The sequence below is a fragment of the Sceloporus occidentalis genome, unplaced genomic scaffold, assembly GCF_023333645.1.
Source record: "Sceloporus occidentalis isolate IW3139 unplaced genomic scaffold, rSceOcc1.0.p SCAF_4, whole genome shotgun sequence".
NCBI classification, from domain to species: domain Eukaryota; kingdom Metazoa; phylum Chordata; class Lepidosauria; order Squamata; family Phrynosomatidae; genus Sceloporus; species Sceloporus occidentalis.
In genome coordinates, this window is record NW_028316984.1 from 142468506 (window position 1) to 142494498 (window position 25993).

At 38.7% G+C, this 25993-nt stretch overlaps 1 protein-coding gene across 7 annotated transcripts in view; it reads right to left on the reverse strand.

Moving 5' to 3' along the window:
- Positions 1–25993, reverse strand: part of NUMB (NUMB endocytic adaptor protein) — an 86420-nt gene that overhangs the window by 47347 nt on the left and 13080 nt on the right. The window contains exon 2 of one of the 7 annotated variants that reach the window (XM_089521831.1): positions 13270–13421. The exons of the other annotated variants lie outside the window; for them this stretch is intronic. The gene's annotated coding sequence lies outside the window, so the exon portion shown is untranslated. The remainder of the gene's footprint in view (positions 1–13269; positions 13422–25993) is intronic. 7 annotated transcript variants of the gene reach the window in all.

Genomic DNA, 25993 nt, shown 5'->3' on the forward strand with positions numbered 1-25993 from the left:
TTAGGACGCATGCATCATTGAAACACCATACCTCCACTGTGACTCGAAGCAGCTTTATTTTGGCTGTCTGTAACAGGCCAATGTCTCCTTCTTTGGAGGCTTTTAAACAGAGGCTGGATGGCCATCTGTCAGAAGTGCACTGATTGTATATTCCTACATGGCAGGAGTTGGACTGGATAGCCTCTTCCAACTCTACGATTCAACACCTTAAAAAAGAGATATGAATTGGTAGGTTTCAGATCAGGGCAGCAGGAAATGGGATTGGATGAAGACTGGTTTCCACTCTCTCTGTAGTCCAGTTTTTCATAGCATTTTATTTAGATATACAGGAATGTAAACCCTGGTGAAAGCAATAGGATCTGTTGAGCCATTATGTTTTCAAAAATCAGTTTGAGTGTTTGGCTATGTCAAATTCTCAGTTACAACTAGATGTATATAGGATACTAAACTGAAATCAGATGCCAGAAAAAGGTACAAAACAGCAAACAAGTATGTTTCCAAGTTATCACAGCAAACAAGAGTAAACTAGCTCTATTTAACATCATTTAACAATAATCAGCAAGAGGCTTGTTATTTTTGCCCTCATTCATTTTCCTCAGAATTGCCTTTTTAAAAAAAATGTTACTCTCTATAATCATTCACTTACTACAGTTTTAAGAGACATGGCACATTACATTAAAACTACTTTCTGAACATCAGGACCATGACTGCATTTTCACAGCCTCAGAAACCAACAGTTCATTTTTCTTGTCAGTACCAAGCACACAACATCACCTCCACAATAGTTTTTAAGCTTCTTCCAATTTTCCTGCTACTAAGTTGTAATATACTATACAATCCATAAGCAAAGAGCTATCAAACATCACCACGAACACCATTTTAAAACTGAATAAACCACTCTTTATAGACAGGAAGGAATCACAGAAATTAAACTTTGAGAGAAACAGGGTAGGAAAATCCATAGTTGCATAGAGACTACCATAAAGCCTTTGACTGCATAGATCACAAAAAGCTATGGAACACTCTTAAAGACATAGGAGTGCCAGCACATTTGACAGTCCTGATGAGAAATCTGTACGTAGGACAAGAGGCTACTGTTTGAACAGAAGACAAAGAAACAAAATGGTTCCCAACTGGAAAAGGGTTCAAGCAAGGCTACATTCTACCACCCTACCTGTTCAACTTAGACACTTATACACAGAAAATATCATGCAAAGAGCAGGTTTAGATTCAAGAAAAGGATAAGTAAAGATAGGAAGAAGGAACATTAACAATCTAAGATATGTAGACAAAACCATATTACTAGTGGAAAACATCATAGATTTAGAACAATTAATACAAAAAGTTAAATAAGAAAATGCAATGGCAGGCTTACTGCTGAACATAAAGAAAACAAAAATAAAAAATATTACCATGGAGGATCTATACAAATTCAACCTAGATAATGAGGAAATCGAAATAGTTAAAAGAGTTCCCCATGCCTTGGATCAAACATTGATCAGAATGGAGACTACAGAAGCAGACTAGGAATGGGAAGGACAGCTATGAAAAATCTAGACAAGATCCTGAAGCGTAAAGATATACAACTAAGTACTAAGGTTAGCCTTATCCAAGCCAATACAGTGGGCCCTCGATATCCACAGGGTATCAGTTCTGGATCACCACCACCCCCAGATACCAACATCCGTGGATGCTCAAGTTCCATTGTCCCCAATGGCAGCGCATGCATGCAGCTGGACCACCATTAGGGACAATATGACGAGGTGAAGTCCGTGTGGGGACAGTGTGGGCTTGCTGTCCATGGATGCTCACATCCGCAGATGGCAAGTCTGCAGATACCAAAGTCCCACTGTATATTCTCCGTCACCATGTGGAGATGTGAAAGCTCGACAGTGAAGAAAGCCGACAGAAAGAAAATCAACTAATTTCAGATGTGGTGCTGGATAAGAGCGCTGAGGATTCTGTGGACAGCCAAAAAGACAAGCAAATGGGTCCCTGAAGCCAAGATGACAAAACTGGAGCTGTTGTATTTTGACCGCATCATAAGAAGGAATGACTCACTAGAAAATGCAATAATCCTGGGGAAGATAGAAGGCAGTAAAAAGTGAGGAAGACCATATGCCAGATGGATAGACTCAATCAGGGAGGTCACAAGCCTTAATTTACAGGACCTAGGCAGAGCAGTGAATGACAGGGTGTCTTGGAGATAGCTCATCCACAGAGTTGCCAAGAGTCAGGGCCAACTTGAGGGCAGTTAACATCAACAAATCTTCCTCTAGAGATGCAGAGCTGTTACAGAGAAGGATTCTCCCACTTTGCTGTTGTTATGTCTCTTCAAGCAGACTCTTGATTTACAATTCTAGATTTTCACTAGGGTTCCCACCAATCCCATTCATAATAATTTCAGCTTCAGAGTCATTCCCTGAATATGCAAACAACAGAAGTTTAAATCAGGTTTGTGCAAACCCAGTCCTAATTTCAAAAGGCCAAATTGGCAAGAAAGTGCTCCTTTCCTTGCAGTATGCTGGGTGGGAAAGGGGACAGATAAAAAACAGTTGCAGAAAAAAGGGGAAATGGTGAAAGGGGCCACTTCTTGCTCTGGCCCAGCCAACTGCCACCATTCATGGACAAATTACCCATAAAGGAATGCAGCCCTACAAGAGAAAAAGAATTACCCACCCCTGCTTTAAATATACTAACATTAATTCCAGGATAACAAATTATCTTCCACAATGTCCAGATTTTACATTAAAATGTGTTTAATTTGAGAATAATAATAATAATAATAATAATAATTAATAATTTTTATTTATACCCCGCCTTTCCATAGATATGATCAAGGCGGCTTACAAAGGATTAAAACAGTAAAATACAAAGTTAAAAACATTACAGTATAAGATTAAAAGCATCACTACATGGGAATAAACAATACAAATTACATATATCAGGGACAAGAAATGGAAAAGTCAAATTACAACAGTCCGAAGTCAGAAGGAAAAACAAGGGGCAGAGAAAAGAATAAATTATCTAAGGTGGGAATGCTAACTGAAATAAATGTGTCAGAATCATTTGAGAGGAGGATGTTTAGTACACTCATGCTTGAACACAAGTCATGGCTTGTATGTCACTTCATGCAATGCAACCACTGTTTTTAGTCCATGTTTTAAAAGGACATAACCAACGTTCTGAATACTGTACTATCCTCCAAATATGGCCAGCACCTGGGGCAGCTCTTTAAAGTTCATACCAAAGCCTGGAGCAGAATCACCATTCCACCAACATGGAAGCTACTACTGCTGGATATGTTTTGCAACATTTTCATGTCTAAATCAAGCAGGGTTTTTAATATAACAAAGAAAAGTCCTATTTCATTGCTTTGTTCTGTTTGTCCAGACTATACATGCTAAATACATTTGAAGGGCAGTAGCTTTATCAGGGTTTAAAGAATTTTATGGTATGATGCACATTTGAGAAATCTGAAAGACATAAGCCTACTTTGGATTTCAAAACAAAACAAAAAACCTGTAAAACTGCCAATAATTTCAGAATGTATTTTAGAACCACACCCTGATGTTTTATTGCTTGCCAAATTGCTTGCATGTTATCAAGAATTTAGCAGGAACAGCATGTATAGAAACTTAACTTTATTTACCACCAGTTAGTAGAGACTGGTGTTATTTTTTAGATAGTCAACTTACTATATAGCTGATGTCATGAATGTTCAGACAGATTTTCTGCAAAGAAAACCAACTATAATAAAACTCAGGTAAACAATATTGTATGAAAGTGGGCAGCTGGTGTTTACAAGGAATGAGGGTGTTATAAGTCCCACTTGCTCTGCCAAGTCACTCTCACTGTATCTTTCCTCAGTTCTATACTCCTCAAAGCTTATCCTCCTGGCACCATTCTACATCTATCCATGCACATACATACATACATACATACATTTATTTATTGTTTTATCAATATGCTGCCTTTCTCCCAGAAAGGAATCAAAGTCGGCTCACAGATAAAATATTTTTGAAACTTAATATACAGAAGTTAAAAACATAAATAGAGTACACATTCCATATCAAAACCTCCGTGACAAGGTTTATACAGTCAGCCCTCCATATCCATGGATTCTTTATCCACAGATTCAACTATCCACAGCTTGAAAATATTCCAAAAATATATAAATTCCAAAAAGAAAACATTGATTTTGTTATTTTATATAAGGCACACTATGTCACTATACCACTGTATTAATGGGACTTGAGCATCCACGGATTTTGGTATCCATGGGGAGTCCTGGAACCAAACCCCAGTGAATACCAAGGGCTCACTGTATATCAAAAGCCTGCTTGAATCAAAATGTCTTTGTCTGTTGATGAAGGGAAAGCAGGAAGTGGGCCAGGCTAGCCTCCCATGTAAAGGAGTTCCAGACAATAGCTAGACAACTGATTATTAATATGAACTATGGGTGTAATTCTAACATATATTCACTGATTGATTTCTTTATTAGTTAGAACCCCTCCCTCTCTCAGACACACATACCCAAATAACCATGTAAATTTGTTGTGTGGGTCTTCAAGTTATTTCCAACCCCAAGGCAAAACCTATCACAGGGGCTTCTTGCAAGATTTGTTCAGAGGAGGGTTACTACTGCCTTATCTCTGAGGCGGAGAAAGAGTGACACACCCAAGATCACCCAGTGTGTTTCCATGGTTCATCAGGGATTTTGAAACTTGGTCTCCTAGAGGGAGGGGTTTTAACTAATAAATCTATCAGTGAATATATGTGACAAACAAACCGCTACAACACAATGGTTCTCACTGTATCTAAAATTCTAAGGTCTATGGTGAGTCCTTAAACCAGAGTGGGGAAGCGTAGCACATGATATAAAGTAGCTCTTCTGCTTATCTAAACCAACACCAAGCTCCCACAACCTCTACCCTGAACCACCCACCCACCCCCCAAATAAGCCAAAAATGGCTCAAAACACTTGAAACCTGCTACTGGAGGCCTACAGAAGCAGAAATTTGGTTTGTCACACCAAGGGTTGCCATATCCCAGTTTCTGCCAGGGCATTCACAGTTGTTAACCATCTGGGTTTGGAGCTAGTCCTGGCTCCCGGCGCTGCCTCCTCCATTGCTATTCTCCTGTTGTGTTTTAGCATGGCAGCAGCAGCATGATGCAAGGCCTAGCTGCTTTACTAGGCCTTGCTGGGCCCAAGGAGAGGCTAGGGGAGGGCCTCCACTGCAAGGCCTCCTGCAGCGACAGCAGAGCCGTGCAGGGCCTGAGCCAGCCAGTTGGGCTCTAAGGAAGGAGGCCACCATGGAGGAGTCCTCCAGCAGCCTCCTCCAGAAGTGGCAGAGCCACATGGGACCTAGCCGGCCAATTGGGCCCTCTAGAAGGAGGCTCCATGGAGAAGTCCTCCAGCGGTCTCCTCCAGCAGCGGCAGAGCTGTGTGGGGCCCAGAGGGACATTGCCGCAGCAAGAAGTTGGCAGCATGAGCTTTCCTAGACTGCTTTCTCAGATGCATTTAGTCTCAATGGTACAATAACATCTCTTTATCTTTGAATTCTACTTCCTGAGATGTATTTTATTATGTCTGTTGTTGTGTGCCTTCTGTCTAGTAAGAATGTTAAAATGTCCTCCATACTGATGTTTTTTGTAAATAAGGATTTATATTCATTTTTAAAAAATTATTAATATTTCTGGCTTTTAGTTGGTTGTGTCCTCCATTTTTCTTGAATGTCTTACATTTGTCCTACGTTATTCTACTTTTTGTCCTGGTTTGGTGGTAGCAAATTATGGCAAACCTAGTCACACTCCCAACAAAATGTCAAAATCATAGAAATCAAAACTCTAATGTTCAAGTTACTTTTAGGAACGATTTAAGGTGCTACAGAATACTGCACATCTGCAGGGTGAAAACTGCCCCCCTCCACTGTTGCTGCAGCCCAACCCCATCTTAACACTTGTTGTGTGCCTTCAAGTCATTTCCAACTTATGGTGATATTAAGACGAATCAATCATGGCAAGTTTCTTCAGAGGGGTTTACTGCTCCACCATTGCCATACTCTGAAGCTGAGAGATAGTGACTTGCCAGGGGTTTCCATGGCTGAGCCAGGATTCAAACACTGGTCTCCAGAGTCCTAGTTCAACGCTCAACCCACTACACCATGCTGGCTCTCATACCTTAACCCTACATACCCATAAATACCAATTTATCACAATATATTTTCAGCATTACACTGAAAAAGTACTAATCCTCAAAGGATTACTAAATTCCCCAAGTGGCTAAATGCAACACTGCTTCAGAATATTATGAACTGTTCAACTTTGGAAATTTGAAACTTAAAGTACCTCAAAAAGAAGGGAATGCTGTGGATATAGTATATCTTGATTTCAGTAAGGTTTTTGACACGGTTCTCCATGACATTCTTACAAACAAGCTAGTGAAATGTGGGCTAGACAAGGTAACTGTTACATGGATTTGTAACTGGTTGACCTGCCGAACCCAAAGGGCGCTCAATAATGGCTCCTTTTCATCCTGGAGAGAAGTGACCAGTGGGGTCCCACAGGGCTCTGTCCTGGGCCCAGTGCTATTCAACATCTTTATCAATGACTTGGATGACAGAATTGGGGGTATACTTATCAAATTTGCAGATGACACCAAATTAGGAGGAGTAGCTAATACCCTTGAGGGCAGGATCAAGATTCAAAATGACCTGGATAGATTGGAAAGCTGGGCCAAGGCTAACAAAATTAATTTCAACACGGAGAAATGTAAGGTACTGCACTTAGGGCAGAAAAATGAAATGAACACATATAGGATGGGTGATACCTGGCTGAACGAGACTAGGTGTGAAAGGGATCTGGGAGTCCAAGCAGACCACAAATTGAACATGAGTCATCAGTGCGATGTGGCAGCTAACAAGGCCAATAAGATTTTAGGTTGCATCAATAGAAGTATAGTGTCTAGATCAAGGGAAGTAATAGTGCCACTCTATTCTGCTCTGGTCAGGCCCCACCTGGAATATTGTGTCCAGTTATGGGCACCACAATTTTAAAAGGTTGTTGAAAAACTGGAGCGTATCCAAAGAAGGGCAACTAAAATGGTGAAGGGCCTGGAAACCATGCCCTATGGGGTACGACTTAGGGAGCTTAGGATGTTTAGCCTAGAGAAGAGAAGGTTAAGAGGTGATATGATAGGCCTATTTAAATACTTGAAGGGATGTCATATTGAGGAGGGGGCAAGCTTTTTTCTGCTGCTCCAGAGACTAGGACCCGGAGCAATGGATGCAAGCTAAAGGAAAAGAGATTCCACCTCAACATTAGGAGGAACTTCCTGACAGTAAGGGCTGTTTGACAGTGGAACAAACCCCTTCAGAGTGTAGTGGAGTCTCCTTCCTTAGAGGTCTTTAAACAGAGGCTGGATGGACATCTGTCGGGGATGCTTTGATTGTGATTTCCTGCATGGCATGGGGTTGGACTGGATGGCCCTTGTGGTCTCCTCCAAATCTATGATTCTATGATTCTATGTTTCAAGCATCAGCCCTCCCACACTGGATTCCTTGCTTTCCTAATAGAGAATGATGAAGCAGTAATGATTCCTAGATCTACTTTGGGAAGAAGGGGCTCTAGACAGCTGAAACCAAGTGATCCTAACTGACGGACCTCTTTTGGAACAAAACAGTAAAACCTGAGCAGAGGAATTGTGCATGGCAATTTATGTCTGTTTAGGAACACATTAAGGCCACTTATGTGTCAGAGAATGAAATATGGGAAGTAACATCTGAAGTGAAGGCTATATAATATATTTTGTATATTGGGACATATTTCAGTCATCCCCTCTGTCTCACAGCTGAAACCAATTATTTAGCTAATGTATGTTCATGTCTGGTCACTAGTGAACAATACAACAATATTTCATATTGTAGGAGGTCACATCACTGATATATCACTAGTAGCTAAACAGAAAAGATTAAGATTAACAGAGCAGTGCTACCTAGGTGGTTCCAGCTATACAATCAGAACAAGACTTTGGCAGATGACAGGTAAAGTTAGACTATTTATAAAAATGTTGCTCTTCTCAGACTGACAAAAAAGCAAACATTTAATTTTTCGTGTTTTAAGCCAGAGATGTGTATTAGCCACACAACACAGCATTTAGCAGTTATGTTGGTATTAATATAACACTTAGGAAAGCCAAACTGTTTTCCAGTGGATTTACACCACACTACCAAGGCTTCTTTCCTTGGATATGACTCAGGCCTTCACATTTTCCATGAAAACCCTGAGCTATCTTCATATTTCATCACCGTTTTTCATCTGAGATCATCTTCTGTGTAAAGATCAACAGGAAGAGCTTCTTTCTAGCAGCACTGGATACCAAGAATAATCAAATCTTATTTAATTATATGTAGGTATTAGCAGGTATAATTGGTTCCAGTTTCCCTTGGTGCCATTTATTTGACTGAAGGTTTCTGGAGTTGAAATAAGCAAATATGTGAACTTCCTGGGATATAACTAACGGGGTGCTCCACAGATCTTCCAACCTTGTTAAAAACATCTATTCTATATGAAGCTTCGGGAAGGTATTGCCCCTGGTAATGACATTCAGTGTCATTTTGTCAGGACCAGAGACAATTCTATTCCTATGTAGTTTGCTCTCATTTGTAGATTATATTTGCAGACCAGAAATAGTTTTATGATCTGCCTCTGCTCTTAGCCAAGCCAGGTCAGGGATGGCATGGGCAAACCTTTTTCTGTCGAGGGCTGCATGTCTTCCTGGGTAATATGCTCTGCACTGCAGGCTGCCAATGAGTGGGACCAGAATCAGAAATGGGTGGGTTACTTCTTTTCTCCTTCTCTTTCTATCACTTCCCTTGTCTCTTTTCCATATAAGCAGTGCAGCAGATTGCCAAAGAAGTGAACCACTGCTCTTGTCAGGGAACAGAACTGATTCACTTATAGAGGGTCTTTGAAACTGAGCAGAGAGCTGCATGAAGTTAGGCCCAAGAATATTTGGAAATTTTCAGCTGGCACAAAATACAAGTAGCTTGCCTATTTTAACTAACTGTAATTTTAAAATTGTGCTGTACTTCCGTCTTGATCCGCAGGGAGAGGCAGTATATATATAAATAAAACTTTATTATTATTATTATTATTATTATTATTACTACCTGGGACAGCAGGGCTACAAATGAAGGGTGTTATAACAACTGCATTGTTCCCTAGTGGATTACAGGTACCAACCAAGATACTGGATTTGACCCTCAACCCCTTATCATTTACACACAGCATCTCTTAAAAAGATATCCACATATGCTCACTTATCTCCTATGATCTTGGGAACAATTGTTTGCAATGCAAGATCTGTCACAATTCATTAAAAGTCAGTGAATTAAAGTAGTTTTTAAACACACTCTATTATAAAAATCTATCAGCAGACATTTCTGTTCACAAGGCAATAAAATACCTCTGATAAGTACAATGCTAGATCATTATCATTTCAACTGCATTAATAAATGGCAAGCCAGGAAGTGTCCTAAAGTCTTCCCACCTGAGATAAGACAAATATTTCAGAGAACTTTGAGAAAACAGACACATCCACTCATGTCAAATCAATACTGGCTTTGAGTCAGAAAGATGAAAAGCCTTTAAAACTGGCTTTGAAAAGCTTACAAGAAACATAAATGCATTCAAAACAAAAGTGTTTTACTCTGAGTAAAACAGTAAAAAAGAAAATGGGGACTATAAAAAGGAAACAAGAAAGAGACAAATGAAGTTTGAAATACAATGGACTACTGTATTATTTCTACAAAGTTAGCGCACCCTCATATTTTGTTAAAAAAAGGTTAACGGGCCTAAACCACAACAAGAAGCTATTTCACTATAGGATGCAAGGAATGATTATCAGATGATAACCCAAGTACTGCTGAGAATGTGAATCCAAGTGATCTTGTATTCACTCTTCTCAATAGAAAATAAACCTTCTCATTCTGTCACCCTGTGTGCACACACTTTTTCAGCTTGCATTAAAACTGAGAGTGGGACAGAGTTCAAATCCTCACTCTGTTCTTGCTTATCCCAATTCCAAAACTCTTAACATGTTTACTGCTCCAGCAGAGCAAGACCTCTTCCCCAACCCACAATATATCTGACATCCTTGCTAGATTCAAGGAATGCAGTAAAATATAGTTCTTCAGTAGGGGACTCTACCCTGCTGCATTCTCATTGATACTAAAGGTACTGAAGCAGATTCTAGATTGTTTTGTGTAAAAACTGGACTCTCTTTGAAAGCCAGAGTATTGTTTAGTTTCTCAAGTTCAGTCTTGCATCTAACGGGATGAGTGACTGTATGTTAGCCCACCATATCTACAGCAAGCACTCTTCATTTGGTATTTTTGTTACTGACAACTTCTTCTGTCATATGAGCCTTCTCTAATAATAACAGCAACCAAAAATATGCTGAAATAATTTAACCCCCGACTGTACCCATCTTCAAACTGTTTTATCCCCAAACTAAATAGTTTAAAAATACATTCACATAGGGCTTTCTTCATGCCAGACACCATCCTATACACTAAACACCATGGAAACTAGTGGTAAAGAACAAATAGAAAGAAAACTTCCTATTGGCCCAAAGTCATATATAAAAAACACCAAGTAACTTCAGATCTTTGGATGTTATTTTCCAAAGATATTGAAAAGCACAAATGGACAAAATTAATATTTGAGGTATCCTAAGTGTCAAGGAGAAGAACCAAAGTCTACCGCATATACCACCTTCTAGGTCCATCTGCCCAGGTATACAGTGGAGCTACCATATTATTACATCCTAGACATTCCAGTTGAGAATGATACTGTAAACAGTGGTTATTAAAAAGGACTGAGAGTCCAGAAGAACCAGCAGTGTTTCACTTACACAGATGCCATATCAATTCCCTGGCATAAGTCATACCACCAAGGCAACCCAGGTAGTTTCTCTCCTGACTCCAGGGCAAAAGCCAGACTGGATTGGAACTAAATAATCAGTATGATCTAATGTTATCTGAAGCTTACAGGTCATCCCTTTTCTGAAACATCACTTAGAAACGAAAGATGTGACATCCTGCATAGACAAGGAACTGAAACCTGGCTTCTTTAAAAGTCATCTCACTATTTCTTTCTTCAGGATCACTGGAACTATCTGACCACAATCAATATCTATACTGCACTCCCATCCCAAAAGATTTTTCTAGGCAGAAGGAACAAAAATCTAAAGAGAAAGTAGTATGTGTTATTTGTCCAAGTTGCTTGTCAACTTAGTACCAGTAATGTGATTAACAAAGTCCCAAGTCTATAAACAGAAAGACCCCAACAAACAAGGCAACCATAACACTTATTTCCAGAGCTGTAAGGGTCAAAAAGCAGCCATGGCAGGGGATCAACATACAGTATAAGCTAGCAGAGTTATGCACCAACACCTGGCTGTGCTGAAGCACATTAGACAAAATGATCTCTCAGACTTGCTCAAACAGCTCTCACTGTGAAGTAGTTATACTTGGACTGTATATTTAAAATATCAATTTAAACTAAAGAGAGAAGGTGAAGCCCATGTGGATTATGCCCATTTAAAACAGATTATTCTTACTAAAGTACATGGTAAAATGGAAGCTTTACAATTCTACAGGACAGGGATAGACAAAAGAAGATCATATGAAGCCTGAATTTCTGGAAGTAAACATTGCCAAGAATGTTTTCAGATCCCTGCACTAGATAAATATTTTTTAAAGGGAAATTAATTTTATTTGATAATTTCCTGACTACAAAAGAGCTATTAGCTAATACATTTAACTCTTCTGACCAGTCATTATCAATATTATAACCCTGGCAACAATTAACAATTACTAAAATTTTATTTGCAAAAGTGAATTATATAAAGGAGGAAGCTACTCTGGCTGAAAATAACTTTAAAGAACTACAAAAACATATTCAGCTTTCAGTAAAAATGAAAGTGAGTCAGTAAGCACACCATAGTTCAGCAAAAAGGTTAATAATAATAATAATAATAATAATAACTCTTATATTCTGTTTAGCCTCCTTTTTTCTAAATTCTCAGAAATTAAAGCCACTCCATAGAGGCACTCTACCCATAAATATGATGAAGCAACCCAATTCAGGCAGCAAGCCCCGTATCCACAATACCGTATTTCTACCACTGACTGGTTGGTCCGAGAAAATAAACCAAGAAATTTTTCACACAGCTCCATTCATGTGTACCCTGCCTTTCTTCAGATGCTCTGTCAGAATTTTCTTTTCCCAGCTGGGCATCTCAGCCAAATTATCATAAAGTGCCAGAGAATGTCAAGAACCTGCTAACCAGACACACACTGGGCCACCCATCTGAAGTTGAGGAGCTGCAGCAAACAGAAAAGTATGGCAAAAGTAGCTGAGGATCTTCCTCTAGATTCTAATTTTCCTGAAATCATACATATGCCATACATGTGAGCAAAAGTAATGTACTCGTTCCTCCCTACTGCACTCAGTTACAACTAAAAGACTAGGGCTGCATCTATTAATACAGTTTGACACCACTTTAACTGCCATGTCTTAAAGCTATGGGGTTGATTCTGAGATCTGTAGTTTTGTGAATATTTCACCTTCTCTCTCAGAGAGCTCTAACCTGACAACAAACTCCAAATCCCAGGATTCCATAGGATGGAGCCATGCCAGTTAGCAGTGTCAAACTGCATTGTTTCTACAGTGCAGATGGATGCTGGGAAATGTAATCTGCACTTGAAAAACTTCCAGGCGTGGATAACTGCAGCACAATTGTGGAGCAGGAGAGGGCTCAGCTTATCACCTGCCCTATAAAACCCCATCAAATTGGCTCTGTTCCTCCAAGAATACGACTCCTATTTGTTAGGAAGTCTGCTTCCAGAAGTCAGACACAGAATCATAGAATCCTAGAGTTGGATGAGACCACAAGGGCCATCCAGTTCAACCCCATTTTGCCATGCAAGAAATCACAATCAAAGCACCCCCGACAGATGGCCATACAGCCTGTTTACAGACCTCCAAAGAAGGAGACTCCACCACTCTCCAAGGGAGTGTGTTTCACTGTCAAACAGCTCTTACTGTCAGGAAGTTCTTCCTAATGTTGAAGTGGAATCTCTTTTCCTGCAGCTTGCATCCATTGTTCCGGGTCTTATTCCCTGGAGCAGCAGAAAACAAGTTTGCTCCATCCTCAATACAACATCCCTTGAAATACTTAAACAGGGCTATCATACCCACCTCTTAATCGTTTCTTCTTCAGACTAAACATGCCCAGCCCCCTAAGCCTCTCCTGATACGGCATGGTTTCCAGACCGTTCACCATTTTGATCACCCTTATCTGGACACGCTCCCGCTTGTCACATCCTTTGACGCAGTATTCCAGTTGAGGTCTGAACAAAGCAAAATAGAGTGGCACTATTACTTCCCTTGATCTAGACACTAGACACTTTTATTGGTGCAACCTAGAATCGCATTGGCCTTTTTGGCTGCCACGTCACACTCCTGATTCATGTTCAACTTGTGATCTACTAGGACTCCTAGATCCATTTCACATGTTGCCTTATTAAGCCAAGTATCCCCCATCCTATATCTATGCATACCAAAAAAAAATTCTGTCTAAGTGCAGTACCTTATATTTCTCCCTACTGAAGTTCTTTTTCTAAATAAGTTTTGGCCCAGCTTACTAATCTATGCTCTGGAATCTTTCGAGAACAATGGCTGCCTTCAAGAAACAACCAATCCAAGGATGCATGTACATAGTGTTAGTTCTTCCCTCACATTCTTACTACAGGTATGCATTAAATAAACTACTTCAGGCCCCTTCAGTCTGCTCTGTTTCAAAGGACTCTAATATATACTGTCATGTGCATATCACAGTGAAAGTAGTAGGCAAAGATAGAAACTAAAACTTTCTTTACTTTAAAATAAACAGTTAATAATTGTATTTATTTATTTATTTATTTCAAGTATTTATATCCCTCCTTTCTCCCACAATGGGATTCAAGATGGGTGCCACAGTAGGATTTACCTAATGAGCCTACATATTTTTGAATGATGTTACTGTTCTATATGAACATATTTCCATATGTTCTACTTCTCTATTTCATGTACATATCTAGCATTCAAAGTTCACTTACAATAGATTTCTGCAATCTACCGTCCTTCAAATGCCAGGGACACAATGTTAGCGTTTAGGGATGGTTGGATTTATAGTTCAAAGCATCTAGAAGATACCAGGTCAAACAATACTGTCTTCATATTTACTATCATTTCAAACCTTCAAACAGCATATTAAAAAATCCAAGGGATGTATCAGCAGTTTTCTCTCCAATAGAACATTTATTCCTAAATTCCACTATGGCATAATAAGATGTATCTTCTGCAAAACAATTATCCCAGCCTCTCATCTACATTATTTCACTTCTTATTCTGTCAGGACACATCTCCAATATAACCCACAGAATAATTAGTGACACAGGAAACCTTTATTAAAATGCTTGTTTTGAGCACAATAAACGATTAGATCCAATGGAATTTTCAAACCCAAATCAGTTATTTTCAGTAGTGACATTTACCAGTTAATTTTAATAGATGCATTTATAAATAAAAATCTGATCCTGCCTTCCATCAAAATAATCCTACTCATGTATCACCATCTTCACAGAGTTCTCATGACTCCTTTAATTAATTTGCAAAAATATCTCAAGGTACAATTAATTTTAACCACAAAATGACTCAGAAGCTATAGGCTAAAAATGCAAAATATAAATAGGTTTATCGTCTTAAAAGTGTGAGATTCTGCAATTAGAAAAATGTCCTTCAGCCAAGAGACATTTTCTTGTAGTGGCCGATGGGCTCAAAGCTGCATTTGCTTATTTCTTCTGTCCAGTTATTGGGAGCACTGGAGGCTCTCCTCTGGGTATACTTACGATCTGAAGGAAAGCAAGTATCCTAGAAGAAGGCATGGCTGACTGACAGTCACCCTGAATGGGAACTATTCCCACACTGCTAACATTGTGTACTGAAGGTCTCACTTCCAACTGAACTTTAAAACTTTTTTATTTTTCCTATAAGTGTGTCTTACAATGTTGTCTAAAAACAATTAAACAATAGCAGTGGCATAGTAAGTGCCCAGTTTTGCTTTAAAAAAAAAAGAGCTAAGGACGTATCATGACTGAAGGCAAACCCTTTCTGGTTAATAATACACCTTAAATCTGTTTCCTTGCTGGTTGGCCACGAGGTTGCACAGGGATCCCAAAGGTCATTCCCAAAAGAAAGGGAATGAAGACAAACATTTAGGCTTGCTGGCCATCTGTCGGGGATGCTTTGAGAGTTCCTGCATGGCAGGGGGTTGGACTGGATGGCCCTTGTGGTCTCGTCCAACTCTACAATTCTATGATTCTCTCAAAAAATTCAGTTACTGAAACTGCAAATTAAATGTACAAAAAGAATGCTTTAAGGTAAGGTCCAAAACACACTGCAGAAATAATCCAGTTTGAGACCAATTTAACTGCCCTGGCTCAATGCTAGGAAATTCTGGAAACTGTATTTTTATGACACATTTAGCCTTTTCTGTAGAGAGAACTGGGGCCACAATAAACTACAGTTCCCAGAATTCCCTAGCACTGAACCAGGGCAGTTATAGAAATCTCAAATTGAATTATTTCTGCAGTGTGTTTTGGACCTAAGTAACTTTTAATATTGGTTTGACTACTTTCCTACATGGTACCATTTTATTTTAGAAGGCAATATTGAAGATTTCATACATTATCATCTATGAAACCACTCCCTAGGAGAATGCGGGACACCACCAAAGGACATTTTCAGGAGTGGGTATCCTGTTTTAGGAATGAGGAGTCTACAGGGGTGCAATCCCCATCCACCTATTTCATAATCCTAGACTCAAGTCTATGAAAGCTCACACTGCCAGCTTCTTTCTTTCAGTTGGCCTCAAAGGTGCTTCAAGATCCCTTTGCATACTGATTTTCCAGATTAACAGTGTTTCAAAGTTTCTGAAATTTGAGTGCACATAGCTTGGGCTACCAAGGTACTTATGTATTATTCATATAAACATTGTCTTCAAATACTGGTGGCTTTAGTAAGACTTTGAATGGATCTGTAACACTGAAATATTCAAGAAGGGCCAATGAAAAAGATTGCTCCTTCTGTCACTTATGCACTCATAAAACCGTTTACGATGATGTAACCTCCCAAAAAGTCACCAGCCAATGGTGTGGAGTACCATGGTCACCCAATTACTTTGGAAAAGTAACAAAAGGGGCGGGGGGAGATGATTCTCTTTGCTCAGGTCTTCATTTTGAATTAATATCATTCTTGCAAAGACAATAATAATATAATAATATGCTTTATTTTTATACCGCTTTTCCGAGGTGATCAAAGCGGTTCACAATGCTTTCAAAGGACAAAGGAATTATCAGTTTAAATCAAGCAGGAATTAATAAAATCACCAGCAGTGAAAAGGTTAGGATTATGTTAAAACAGCATGCTCTAAATGGGGTATCAAAATTATACAGTTATGATACAGATGACACAATTATCCCACCCGCAACACAGTCCAGAAAATGTATTTCTGCCAGTTTGTATTGATCTTTTTTATATGTTTATAATTATTCAGTTAGGAATCCTTGTTCATTCCTGATCATTTTCCTTTCTGACTGGGACTAATGGGAAACTAGTCCAAAACATTTATTAGGATTCAATGCATCCCAGGAAAAAGGTGGGGCAGAAATCCAATAAATAAATAAATAAATAAATAAATAAATAAATAAATAAATTCAAGCTGGAAAGAGTCGGAACTGAAGACTAAGACTCTCTCATCACTTATTTGACATGCACCAAAGACTCCCAGAAATTCAAGACATTTGAATGCCTTGCTATCAAGGACATCTCAACCAAGACAGTCCTGTACCATACTTAACAAAGAGCTCAGACAGGATTTTCCTAATATCAATTGTCTTTCGGTTGCTTTTTTGGCTCAGTTTTTGTGCAGGCAACACTGCTAATTCCCACAAATAATTGTGTAGCTTGTTGCCAATAGCATACCTTCGACTTAACAAAATGGTGAAACACTTTATACAATGCATTAAGAAAAAAGTGTTTTTTAAAGCTGATACTTTGCTCAATTTGAATAGTTCCAGACATTATTCTGACCACACCTTAGTCAAAAGTGTATCCATTTCTATTGTACTACCGTTTGAGGAATCTCCTGCTATTGGCACATTCCTACTACTATAGCAATTTAAATAACCTGTTCAGCTAGCAACCAAGTTAAACGTTGCCCGAGTTCCTGACTGGATTTCTTAGTTTGTATGGTAACATACAGCCTCAGCTACCCTGTTGATTCCGGTGACACAGGTCCAAAGCTAAAGAATTATTCCAATATGTTCTCATTCTGCAGCTCAGTTCAGACATACTACAAATTGTTTAGATTAGGTCTGGCTTGTTTGTACATCCAAACCCAACCAGGACCCATTAATCATAGACTGATTTTCAGAACAACAAATCAGGAGTGTAAAGCCCAGCTTGTAAATCTTCCCCTGCTTCGTGGGTTTTATCATTGCATATGAACTCAGTATCCTGGATTAATCCTAGCTTATTTTGCTGCTCTATCTGTACTGCCCATCTGCTCCAGAGACATCGGGAAACAAGCAGCTCAGCAATCAAACAGATCACCCAACTAAAGAGATATCTGCTGGGACTTTCAAACCTTCTCTTCCCTACTCTGCTAAGCAATTTGCTCCTTTCCCTGCTCATCTTCTTATTGACAAGCATGGCCTTTCCAGTACAGTTTCCTAGTTCCTCAAAAGCCTTGCTGATTGGAGAGAAGGGGAGGAGGAATGAGGCTTTCAAGATGTTGCTGCACCACAGATCCTGCTGGCCCTGTCCTGCACAGCCATAGTAAGAGATGATGGAAGCTGCAGTCCATCACCTGGAAGGCCCATGTTCCCTGCTCCTTTAGAAGGACACTCATCTGTTGGTACTGCGTGCCCTCAAGTAGTTTTCAACTTACGGCAATCCTAAGGTGAACCTATCATGAAGCTTTCTTGGCAAGATTTGTTCAGAGAGGGGATTTGCCTTTGCCTTCCTCTTAACGCTGAGTGTGTGACTTGTCCAAGGTCACTCAGTGGATTGCCATGTCTGAGTGGGAATTCAAACTCAGGTCTCTGAAGTCGTAATCTGACACTGAAAACTACTACATCACACTGACTCTTACTCATATCTAGATACCTACATTCACATCCATGGAGAAATGGTGGTAAAAGCACGTGCTTAGCAATGATTCAATATATTCTATTCTATTATTATTATTATTATTATTATTATTAACCTTTATTTATAAAGCACTGTAAATTTACACAGCGCTTTACATACAATCTTTTTAATTAGACGGTCCTTGCCCTCAGGCTTACAATCTAAAAAGACACGACACAAAAGGAGAAGGGAGTGGTGGTGGGGAAGGAGATGAGGTCCAGCAGTTCTTCTCTACCTCCGAGGCCTGGACCAAGGCAGATTGACTTGAAGGAGGACTTGGCTTCTTGGAGCTAGCCTGCCTCCCTCAAGATGGTGGATGAAGGGAGGGCAATAGTTCAGTATGACCAAAAAGCCTACCCTGACCACCACCTCCCACTCACTTTCTGCTAAAAATCCACCGGGTCACTATTATTATTATTATAACAGGGACCCAAGTTATTGCATAAGTTTCTTGTTCTTTGTTCACCAGTGAAGTTTTCATGCTGAAGAAAGTATTCATTAAAAATGGTCACAGAGGGAAGGAGAGAAGGAGGAAAAGTTTTGAACTGAAAGTATTAATTAAGAAATTTAACAAGCTATCACAGTCAATATCTAGGTATGAAGAAAGGGAGTAACACATTAAGATTTTTGGTCTGTGTATGGTGAAAGAAACCACAGAACTCTACAGAGAAATAGAATCTGTGTTCCTCATCCCACTTCACGAGACAGTCAGCATTAAAGAGAAATTATGTCTTGCTACTGCTCTGGTAAAACAAAGGGCTTTGAGAACTAAGGTTCACATACAAAAGTATAGTGTAGTTCTGTGAAATCAAACACTACAGAAGAAATTCAGCATATATGTGAGGTGAGAGTGCATGAGTCTGAGTGAAATATATGAACTTCTCTGATATTAAGGGTATGAGCTTCACAATCAATATGGCTGATAAGAATTCTTAACTCCACAGGTACTATAATGAGGGTGAAGTAACCCATACAAAGGGGCTTTTAGACCACAGCCTTTAAACAGTTCAGATGATCAGCAATTATACGTAAAATGTCAGATATGAAACACTTCATATTAGGGTTTATTCTTTCACTACTAAACATAGCAGATATTTACAAGGGTTATGTGTCAGGTAAAAATAATTCTAAGGACATGTAAGGACCTAGTATACCAATCCTAAATGGACACACTATATGAACAGTCGATATGAAAATAGTCATAGATATTTCTATTAGATCAGTAATGTCATCTTTGTAATAGCTTCTATTAGCAGTTCATTTCTTTTAATACATTGTCTGCATCAAGGAAGACTTCTTGAACAGGCATATGAGCTTCCTATCTAAAGGGAAAACATGTAAGAACAAATTATTCATGATGATGTTTGTCTGCCATCTTTAACACTGTATTGATAAGAAGAAAGCAATATTCCTCTACTTCAGCTTACAACACTACACTGTGAGATAGCCATTTCTCTTTTATTAAAGCTAAGCAGTAGAACTTAACCTAGTTCATGAACAAATGCCCCTGTTTCTGATTGTCCATGTTCACAATAGCAAAACAACTGAGGTATTTTAAACAAACACACACACACACACACACACACACACACACACACACAGCTGATCCAGGAAAATGACAGCAAAGTTCCAACCAGAAGACATCTCTCAACATACATTAGTGGCAACAAGAATGTGCATAGTTAGTGCAGTGCTGGGAGTTCCTGACAATACTTTGCATATTCTGTTTCACAAAAGAATCTGGGATTGATTGTGTGCATCTTTCTCCCTAAGCACAGTCCATCTGTCTTGACAGAATTCATCTCAGTATCTGCCATGGTCTTCGCCTTTCAATATCTTACATGACATCTGTGCTACTCATGCCAATCCCCAACTTTTACTACCACATATATATTATCTTTCTTACACAGTATGAAAGCTTTCTGGACATGGATTATTCCATTTTTTATTAGCACTCTTGATACTAAAGAGTAACCATATGTGAGCATTCTTGGCATTAAAGAGTAACTTAATAATACAATGTGACTGACAAATGTGGGTTTGCCTACAGAATATGTTTTCCTCTGAGAAAACATGTTTCATTATCTTGCTAGAGTCACTCCTATAAAATCTGTGTTCTTTATTGTATTCTCATTAATAGCCATATCAGTGTAGTTCAGTCTTGCAAATAAAATGTGCATCCCCTGTGTCTATCTCACCTGCCCCATTGTCCTATTCATTATGTCATTCTCATGCAGTCTCACACTCCCAGAAGTCATGGAGGAGGGTGCTGCCATAACCTTTGCAAGAAAAGCTGCATTTTTATAATACTTTGCCTCATGTTGCTACTGTTCCTTTCCAGTAAGAAATACTGTGCCTATAAGTCTGGATAGGGCTCAAAACCACACCCCTGTTTTAAAAAGTAAAACGATGATAGCCTGGTAAGCAGGTTTTGAATTATGTGCTCAAGAGAATTCAGTCTTTTGAATTCTGGTGATAGCTCAGCAGAACACCCAGTAGCCCAGGATTAAATACTGGAAAGCATATGACATACAGCGTCACCATCTTGCTCATAAACACAGCTAAGAGGCTCCAGACACTTTGTGCCTAATAATGATGATGAGAAATATCAGCTCAGAACCCTATGTGCTGACTGGGAGTAAAAACATGCAATGATCCTTCATGGACTTCATTCCTAGACACAAGGGCTGTTTTAGAAATCCAGCCACATGCTGAATGAGAAGAACAGCAGCTCAATCCTTCCTGCCTTTGAACAAGTAATTAAGAACTTGGCTGACCTCCCTGTAACCACACCCTTCAATTTAAAAGAGTTTTATTCCTCCTTAGATGAGAATACATTTAGCTGTGCATTATGGAAGGTGGCTAGAATCCAACTATTGTGAGGTGTTTAACTGAACACTGGCTTAAAATCAAAGCGTAGGGTAGGGTAGGTTAAGGATTCAATCCAGGTGTCTTCTACTTATTTAGAAAATATCCTGCCTTTCAATATCAAGACTCATCTTTGCAATGTATGATGAATGACAAAGAGCAACACAGCTGAATGTGTGGCAAAAACGCTTCACCACCATTAGAGTTAGTTCTCAGACATACAGCCTCTAAGTAAACAGTATTTGTAATAAAAAAACTAGGCTTAAAATGCGCAACACTTTCAATTCCTCAGAGTAATAGAATATTTAAGCAGAGGATCAAATGCATAATAACTTGAATTTTATTCATTAAGAAGGCAGCTATTTAAAGCAGTCTGAATGAGCATGTATTAACTGCTACTACAACATAGAGAAACAGAATGGACAGAGGCTATAATATGGACCTCCTCATAAACTGGGATGCCAAAAGGTGAGGCCTAATTTTTCAGTACTAAGAGAAAGAACATTTCAAACGAATCTAACTCCTTGATAAATCTGTCAGTTAGGTGGGAGGTGGGGATTTCTGTAACCCATAGAAAACATGAACTGAATGTCTGGTCTAATAATGAGACTTTAACTACATCACTTTTCCCAAGAGGGATCCAGTTTGAATCCACACTATTAACAACTTCATTTCCTTCCAACAGTATATTGTTGATGTGTCCTTTCAAGTCATTTCTCATTTATGGTGACCCTAAGGCCATGTTTTGTTTCATTTTTATCATGGGGTTTTCTTGGCAAAATTTGTTCAGAGGATGTTTGCCATTGCCTTCCCCTGAGGCTGAAAGCACGTGATTTGCCCTAGGCCACCCCCATGGGTTTCATGGCCCGGCTGAGAATTGAACCCTGGTCTCCAGTGTTGTAGTCCACACTCAAACCACTGTGCCATGTTGGCTCCCCCCACAGTACATTACTAGTTCTAAAGTGTTCAAAGACCTGAAGCTACGTAAACATGAAGGAAATGATTTTCTGCCATCATCTACAGGACTTGTTGCCCTTGTCCCTGAAATATCTGAAGCTTCCTACATATCCAAGTTTTATAATATAGTTTGCCCTACACAGGATGATTTGTTGCGAACTGAGAGAACAATTGTTTGTGCCATCAATTTCTCTTCCTTTTATAGTGGACACTCCACATTTGCTGGGGTTAGGGGCACAGGACCTCCATGAAAGTGAAAAAAATTCAAATAACACTTCTCTAGGAATTTCTAGGTCTTCCAGGGCATTTCTGTGCTCAAGAACTGCCAGAGGTTGACCATAAAATTGTGCTGGAGGACCTACAAATGCCTAGAGAAGTGTTCTCTCTAGGAATCTCTAGGTCCTCCAGCGTGAATTTTGACAGACGTTGAAAATACAGTCATGTCGGAAGATATAGAGATTCCTAGAGAGAATACATTATACAAATCCACGAATAATAAAATCTACAAAAGTCAAAGCTGCAAATGCGGAGGGCAAACTGTATAAGATTTGGAGAGAAACCAGTACATGCTTCTAGCTTCTGCAGGCTTAATCAAGATACTATTGTGTGGGCTTTGCTTAGATTTTGGGAGAGGAAAGCGTACACAATATACTGTTTAGCTGATCTAAAAGACTGTCCTTATGATAAGAAAAAGTGGAGCCAAAAAAATTATTTTCCTCTTAAGAAATTTCAAAGAACAATTTTGCTTTGATTTATACAGAGGACTGAGCATGTGGTAGACAAAATGATACAGGTATTTGACTAATAGACATATTTAAATCATTTTTGGTTTCCAACATGTCACACTCATTTCTTATCAGAAGCATGCAATTTCAGAAATTTAGTATTACATATTGTTAAGGTTACCATACTCTTTCTCACTTCCCCTGTGCTTCCCCCTCAGGTTTGTGTGAACTTTGGAAGTGAAGCCAAACAAGAACAGAAAAGATAAAGGATCCAAAGGTCAAAGTTCTAGTTATTTCTAGTTAACTGCTTCCAACATGATTTTATTATTGATCTCTGCCAGGAAAGCAAGAAAATTCCAGGCCAAATTCAAACAACATGCAAGCACAGCTGTTTAGACTTCAGGATTTACAAATATCCTATAAACTTGCTGAGTCTCCAGATTAACTCACAATTTTGCACCTTTCGACAGCACATTTCACCTATCCCCACACATATATGTAACAAAATTTAAATTAGCAAGATTTTACAGAGAGAGAGAGAGAGAGAGAGATCCTACATAGCATGAATAAGCAATCTGTGGTCTGCAATTCCAGTCATCTTTCACTATCTATTCTGAGTAGGAATGATGAGAATTGCAGTTCTCATCAGTCCTGAATCTGGAGGTCCATAACTTGTCTGGCCTTGTCCAACACTGATGGAGAGTATAACAGTTTCTTAACACTTTAAGAATCTCTGCTCTTCGGATAGAACAACACTGGCATGCAGAGAACTAAGAAGGTAAAAACATACAAATTATGTGGGACTAAACAGTAAAATGAAGACACAAAAACTGACTTGACAGTTGACATAAACAGCTACATACAGTAACTTGGTGAAAAATACTGTTTTTGTCCAGAGACTATCTTGTTCTCATTTTTTCTACTACAGTATTTTCCTCTTTTTCTTTAGAAAGATATTTCAATACAACGGATGCTGCAACCATACTAAGCCAAATCTTATAGGTTTCTTCACTTAAGAAAAATTTGTATCAAAAAACGATTATAAAATTCATGTAATTCAAATCATTTCCACTATATCTGCTTGTACTGCTTCTAGTCCTTTGAAGAGCCAAAGACATACAGAACTAAGAAGGAAAGATATGGAACTTAAAATAACTTAACCACTGGAAATCCTTCTGATACTTTTGTCTTCATCCCAAAGCTACTGAGGGATCAACAGAATTTGGTTGCTTACTTTCAAGCCCTTCTCTATATCCTTAACATAATTTTTAAAGGAAGCAAAAATTCAAGGGATGCTTAATTCTACATTTATTATCATATTCCAGTGTTCCATTGTGATCACAGGAACCACATACACAGATGCAAACTTCTTTCAGATATTCAATGCTTAGCTTACTAAATCACAGTTGAATACAGAGATGGCAAACCATGGTCCCATCAAGATTTTGTTGTACTGTTACTCCCAGCAACCCCTAGCTACCATGAATGGAATGCTGAGAGTCACAGTCCAAAAGTGAGAATCCCATTTTAGCACTGTACCTAAACTGGAGACTTCGGACTGTATTTCAGAGTAGAACTATGTTGTTGTTTTTAAAGTAACGTGTGTTTTTTTAAAAATGATTTTTTAAAAAAAAAATCTTATGTAGGGTAAGCATTTTTAAATGTAGATACTATTTCTCTTAAATAATCACTAGCTTAATATTAAATAATCAGGATATAAGAATGTTAACCCGACAGCTGGACTACAATCCTATGCAAACATTCCTGTAATAAGCCCTAATGAATACGTAAGGGATTGCCCTTACTAAACAGGCACATGATTGCAACATGCACAGAACTGAACTGAGTGAATCCCCCTACCGCAGCATAGGCAGGTTCCAGAGCCTGTGAAGCCATGCTGCTAGATTTCTAGCTCTTCCAGAGTTCCTGAGGGCTGCAGCTGAACCATCACAGATACCCGTTTGGTCACTGGAATTGACAGTGCAGTTTCTGGTTGCCTATTTGGCTACCTGAAGACTAACTGTTTCAGTACTGCAAACAGCATAGAATAACCATGGAAAGATTTTTTTTCCACCTTTAAAATTTGCTTTTCAGCTGAACAATTTTGTTCAGCTGAAAGGTTGGTTTGCAGCTCCAAGGACCACAAGAATCCTGCAAAGAGCAGCATGAAGCCCATGGGTTGCACTACCCCTTATCTGAGGCACATTGTTATAGGAAGATTTTCTAAAAACTATAGAATCACTCCCAAAATATAAATATATGCTTAACAAAAATATTTCATTTTTATATGATGAAAACAAAGTGCTCTAGTCTTCTCAGTAACTATTAACATTAATTACATCTCTCAGTCATGAGCATTTCATTTCATTTTTGCTTTTATAACTGTGACACCAAGTCAACACAGAATAAACAGAAACAAACAATGGAAAGTAAACAGAATTATCTACATTATAACTTGCTATATTTTCACAGACAACATCATTGGTAGTAATCATAAGAGTGATCCTAAATAGTATAGGGGATTTTTTAAAAACATCCCAGGGACTAGCAAATAATAGAATGTGTGTAAAATGTGAACAGTATGAAATACAGATGAAAATAATATAACTCATCATGTTTAGTTGTAAACTTAGTATTGTTTTATGATCAGATCTACAACATTATTTAAGAAGTATAAAGAGATGACAATGGAAAAACTAAGGTTCTCTTTCTCATGTGAGCCAAGATATCCCTTTTAGTACACTTATCTTCTGCACTGACACTCTAGCAATAAGCCTGTTATATTGTAGTTAACAATCGATTTAGTTAACAATTTATTTAAAAGTGGTACATGAGCACTGAACTTGCTTTTTTCCCATTGTTTATTTGCACCATTTCCACTGTCTAGTGTATTACTGCTTCTTTCCACATTAGAAACCTCTTCAGTTGCTTGTACAACAATTCATTCTATAGTCAAGACCATATATACTTGGAATGGTATCCATAATGCCTTCAAATTTTTTTGAAGCTCTAGCAAAACTTGCTCACCTATACCTTTGTGAACAACTATTCCAACTTTTGCTTTAAGAACATAGTGGTTAAGGGTCTGAATTAAGACTGTACCACTATGTCTGCTTTCCTTATTATACTTACAGTTGCAC